General features: G+C 41.3%; 1 pseudogene across 1 annotated transcript; it reads right to left on the bottom strand.

Moving 5' to 3' along the window:
- Positions 1 to 1,807: 1,807 nt before the first annotated feature.
- On the bottom strand, positions 1,808 to 5,017 carry LOC306771286 (neurogenic differentiation factor 2-like; annotated as a pseudogene). The gene is made up of 2 exons: positions 4,730 to 5,017; positions 1,808 to 2,897 (listed from the first exon to the last, which is right to left on the bottom strand). The product of its transcript is annotated as a neurogenic differentiation factor 2-like (transcript).
- Between the last annotated feature and the right edge of the window lie 983 nt (positions 5,018 to 6,000).

Here is a 6,000-nt window from a genome sequence, read left to right as displayed (position 1 = left end):
CAGAAAAATTAAATCAGTCGTGTTGAAAAAAGACAAAAGGACAAAAAAAAAACTTACTGCTTGATTCCTTTTTAGCGAGACAAAAATCATTTTAATCAACCATTTGCTGAACCTTTTATTGTTTAGTGGTTATCTTTTTATTTAACATACACCTCTCGTTGTTTTTTTTAATGAGATTATTGTATTATTCAAGCATTTGGGCAGTTTTCTGCACACACCCCAGAATTAAACGGGACTGGTTCGACAAGGCCCAGATCCAATTTGCAGGTGGGCTATTTCTTTTTTATGCCTCAAGTTTTTCCTTTTCAATATATCAGGCCTAAGACCATGTTGAATGTGCTGTCTGAGGCAATATTAAAATCTAAAACTGCATTGAAAGCAAAAATTTGTTAAAGCGAGAAGATTTACGTAAAATGTATGACTATTATTTTAATTGGCGATTCTTCTATTTCATGCAAATAAAAAAACAACTTCAGACATATTTTAAGGGACATTTTACGGAGTAAAAGTCCTGTAAACGGTTAATGGATTCATAATACCAGGCTGGACAGTCTTCTGAAACGATTTTTGGACAGCTGGTCTCTGACCTATTCGAATCCATTTTCTGTGTGTTTCTGTGACTCAGTGAGAGGCTCTGTGGAAACCATCGGGAAGCATCTTCAGCATTTTAACAGGAGTATTCCAACACCATACAACTCTGGAATGTGAAACTGTCTGCTCAGTTTGCAGCTTGGTTTTTATTTTTAATTCCACAAGAGAAGTAGTGTCAGACTGCGATGGTTGATGTCACACTGACTTGCAAAGTTCCCTTGTTGTGAGGAAACGTCTTTAAGTCTCCTAAACATAAAATCCCCTGCTCCAAAACATAGACATTAAAATATATAGGACCAGATTAAACATAACCCATGTCTCCATAAATTGCCATCGTTTGATGTTGATTTAACCTTCTTTTTTACAATAAATGAAAAGTAAATATTGCTATTGTTTTATTGGGAATCGTCAGTTCTGATCTAATTAAATGAGGCTGTGACACTAATCGGTCCAGATTATTTGGCTGACATGTTTAAAAGTGGTTGTTTAGATATTTTAGAAGCTACAGGTCAATGCTGTGACTACAAATCCTGCGTCAACATCATCCGCAATTATATTTCCGTGTTACCAATAACTGTTCCTAAACTGAAATAACCAAAATGGTCAGATTTAGGATGTTAAACAAACAAACAAAAAAAAGTTTGTTCTTAAGTCATCTAATTTCCAACCTATAAAGAGGCTGTGCAGAACATAATGTATAATGATATTTATAACAATAAAGGAAACTCAGCGTGTTTTATAGTGGTAAAAACAATATATTCAAACAATGTTTGAAATGAAATCATGTTTTTTTTTTTAAATTTTATTATTTAAGTTGACAAATTCTGTTTTTGATCACACTCATGACAGTCACTGAATGCTTCCCTTGTGCTCACAACATCTGTTCAATCATTTCAGACAATTATAAAACACCTTTATTTCTGTTCTTTGTGTCATAACATGTTTTTTGTTGGCTTATACATCGTTTATGTCAGTTGCACTCATTCTGCATACAGGATAACAGTGGACACACTTTGACAGGATGTACAGCAGTATAGAGATGACATCAGTGGAATAGAGGAGATAATCAGAAGATTCTTTTTTGCCACTTCCATGACTTTTTTTTTATTTATTTATTTATTTTAGGAACTCCAGGTGCTTTCCGAATCATAGTAAACGTCATAAGATTGTCACGTTAAAGTCAGTCAGCCTGGTTGGATCAATAACTCGTTTAGTTTCAATTGTGGAAAAAAGCATTGAGATCCTCATATGGTGGCGCCCTGTCGTGGTGCAAATGCACGTCGTGGAAAGGTGGAATGTTTTCAGAGTGCGCACCGCCACTGCGCGTTCCCGAGGGGCCAAAAGAGAGACTGTGACTGGGTCGCGATGTGGTCAGTCCGGAGTAATGCATAGAGTAATGATAGTTCCTGTCCATCTCAGATGACTCCTGTTGCCTCCCAGAAACCCCGTCGTTCAGACACACGGGTGGGCTGTGTTGGCCTTCGTAGTCTGGACTGCTGTAGTCAGGGGACGTTCCACCTGGCGGGTACACTGCTTCGTACCCGGAGCTGTAGGAGTGGCTTCTCAGGTTGAGCGCACCGGTTCCGGGCTGGTAATGAGGACTGGAGAGGCGGGAACACCGGTAGGGGTATGGATGGACCGAGAAAGGAGAGCTTGGCATGTGGAAGCGCGCTCCGTCTGTGCACTGTTCAGTCAGGAAGTTCCTGGTGTTGAGCTGCAGGCAGCCTGCCACCAGATTGGTGGTGGGCTGGGAGAGCCCTTTACACAACATCTGCACATAGGTCACCACATCTGGACGCTTCCCGTTGCGTAAAATCTCCCCAAGGGCTAATATGTAATTCTTGGCCAGCCTCAGTGTCTCTATTTTAGAGAGTTTCTGGGTTTTGGAATAACATGGCACCACTTTGCGCAGGTTGTCCAGCGCGGAGTTCAAGTCGTGCATGCGCGTGCGCTCCCGTGCGTTCGCCTTTATTCGACGCACCTTGGAGCGCTCGACACGCGCCGCCGTCATCTTCCGTTTCTTTGGACCACGTTTCTTGGGTTTGTCTCCGTCGTTCTCATCCCCGCACTCCTCTTCCTCGGCCTCGTCGTCCTCGTCGTCCTCGTCGTCGTCGCCGGCCATCTCGGACTCTGCGCGGCTGCTGCCTTCCTGCGGCTCGTCCAGCTCATCCTCAGCGAGGTGACAGGACTCGTGCTCGTTGGCCTTGCATTCCTGGCTCTCACTGTCCTCCACCCAGTCAGCCGCGAGCCTCTGGACGTCCGGCAGCACCTCGCTGAACAGACGGCTCAACATCGTGGCAGGCAACCTGTAAAGAGAGTTCCAACAACATTTCAGCACACTGCTGCTTTACGCACACATTCATGCACCTTTTTAAAAAAATTTTGCATGGGTTCATGATTGTTATGTGTGTTAATTCTTTAAAGAACGAAAAAATATGTATTCCCTAATTGTTCCAGACTAACCTTTCTTTCATGTTAAACAAGTGTTGATCCAAAAAAAAACAACATTCAAGCAACAAACAGACATTTGACCAAAGCATCAGAAGGAAGACGACGTGCAAATATTTTGGAGACTGAGAATTTGCTGCTGTGATTTACACATTTAGCTCAAGTTGACAGTTCTACAAGAATAAAACACACTGGATGGACTTTTGTGCAGTTCTAAGAAGTTTCTGACTTGAACAGTTCTCCTTTTCCTTATTGAACATTACTTTGTATGAGTATTTTATACAGACGTGTATGATGTTGAATATTTTCTTTTAAACTCGGATGGAATGAAATAAGTGAAATGTTTCAGAGCAACAGCTCTTGCTCGGCCTCCAGCACGTCGGCCTGCTCTCCAATGCAGTCTGGATCAGCGGTTTCCCCTGGGATACTGTGTTAGGTGCAGGTTCTCTCTTCACCCCATAAACTACAAACATGATGAAGTCCCAATCAGGGCGCACAATAAACTACAAGATCCTAAAATAAATTTAGTCTCTGCATTTTTCTTTTTTTTTCTTTCTTTCTTTTTTTTTTTTTTTTTTTAACAAATCCTGCTTTTATAAAAAAAAAAAAAATGCACCCAAAAGAGACCTCAGCATGAAGATTTAAGTTATTTTATTTATTTTTTTATTTTTTTATTATTATCTATGTATTTTGAATAATACTGAAATACGACTGGAGCCTTCAGGGACTTTCTGCCAGTTAATCCCTATTTTTGATAACGACAGAAAGCGACAAGAGCAAAACTCTGTTGGAAATTATAATTATAAAAAAAACAATGCATAGTCTAGGTAGGCCTGTTGGTAATTGTTTCTTTTATTTGTGTTTTTAACATCTTCAGGTCAAAGTCTTTTTAGGGGTTATGAGGTCATGTTTAGTCATGTTTAAACATGAATATAAGGATTCCTTTAAAGCTGACAAACCGAAAGTGCGCTTAATTCTACATTCATGGCAATAAACCAACCAGTTACTTTTATCTCAGCACACAAATTCTGTCTTAACAATTAGATTTAAAGACCTTTTTTTTTTTTAAAAAAGGGACCCAAAAAAAGCCTCACATCTTCACAGATGTTTCCAGCGCTCTGAGCTCAGCTGGCCTTATGAAGTCCAAGGACGCAGTCTATTTTTTTCTAATCTTGTAAGCAGAATGTAATTAATGCCAACCAATACCTTGTCAATTAGCCTGTGCATCTCTATAGAGAATTCAACCCCCACAGTGCTCTGACGCGCATCGTGCAAGAACTCTCTCTCTCTCTCACACACACACACACACACAAACACACACACACACACACATTTTGAACATTTAGTCACAAATAAAACATACTTGCTGTGCTCAAGTTGCAAGAAAAAGAGTTCTTTTGTTTGGTTTGTTGGTTTTATGGTGAGGAATAAACAGAACAATGATCGATTTATCCGAAAAGATCAGCTCTAAAAAGCTTTAGGAATCAATCAAAAAGGTTGTCTGACCAGATTGAAGGCAAATAGAAAGACACAAATGGGGAAAATAGACGTCATTGCGCATCCTAAGACGCGTTAGATGCGTAAAATTATCTCCAATTACTTAGTTTTGCCATCCCGATTCCTCCTGCTGCACAAAGACAAACAAATCTGGAGCTTTGTCTTGTAAATTGGAAATGTGTAACCTACCTACCTCCGTGGTGGAGCTCAATGACGGGGCTGAACTGGTTTGTTTACACCATTTCTCTCCGGGTGGGCATCACATCCACACGCCCTGCGCGGCTGCTCGTGCAGGCGAGGCACTGCGTATCTGCTCTCACACCTCTGTCTTCTCTTCTGTTCTCTCCTCTCCCCTCCTGCCTCCCTTGCTCTGTCTGTCTGCTGCTGCTGCTATCCCCAGCCCAAACGCGTGGAGGGAGCCTTGTGGCACCTCAGAGGCAGGACTGGGTGGGTTACATACCAGCTCTGATGCCAGGCCCATATGGCTGGCACGTCATTGGCAAGAGCCATCACATGAGAGCCGGTGATTGACATGCGGCCGCATTCACAGAGACTGGCTTCCCCTGGGGGAGAAGGACTCGCCATCTGTCACTGAGCTGAAAGAGAAAATAGAATAAGGAGTAGATGGCATAGGGGAAAAAAACTGCCTCTGTTAGCCTCCATCTTTGAGGAAAACGGGGTTAATCTCATATTGAGGCTTTAGGACAACAATCCCTTTATGGAGAATAATGACAGTAGCTAGTATTAACAGTTTTGCATTGATATTAAACTAAAGCAAAATGGAATTCTCCGGATGGATAGTTAGGTATTAGGTTTATATGTCATAATGATATAGGATTAAAAACAAAAAAAAAGAAAACCCTAATGACGAAATTATCCACATAAACCCCGTGGGAAAGCTAATGAACCATTTCAGTGACGCTATAAGAAATAAAACACTATAAATACTCCAAATGGAACAACTAAACAGTTTTAAGACACACATTTCCAATGACAAAAACCTAAACAGTCATAAAAAAGCATTGCAATGTTCACACAAAGGCCTCATAAATAAGGGGGCCGGTCATAGTGATCAGAGTCAGGGTGCAACTGCCTAAACGAGTCAACTGAACCCAGCTAAGCACAGCGTCTTGATTTGTGTTGCCAGGCTTGGCACAGGTGCCCGTGGGCGGACTAGTGCCAAAGGTTGCAGAGCACAGATTGCAGAGGGGGCAGAAGATAGGGCAAGGGAAGAAATAAGAGAGGGGAGAATAAGAGTGAAAGCCAGAGGGAGCATACTTATCATCGCCTTCGTGTAATTGCTCCATAGTTTATTGACCAGAGAGTAAACTCCTCGTTTGAACTGAAACCAAAATGTTTAAGCGCGTGTTCTTCTCTCTAATGAAGGTGCAACTGAAGCCAAAGGTATAAAGAATCGTCAACTTAAGTAAGGAGCGTAATCACTTTAAATCATTAATTATATAT

This window comes from Telmatherina bonti (assembly GCF_933228915.1).
Source record: "Telmatherina bonti genome assembly, chromosome: 21".
Classification (NCBI taxonomy): domain Eukaryota; kingdom Metazoa; phylum Chordata; class Actinopteri; order Atheriniformes; family Telmatherinidae; genus Telmatherina; species Telmatherina bonti.
The sequence above is the reverse complement of the archived record's forward strand: the minus strand, read 5'-3'. Positions and strand labels throughout refer to the sequence as shown.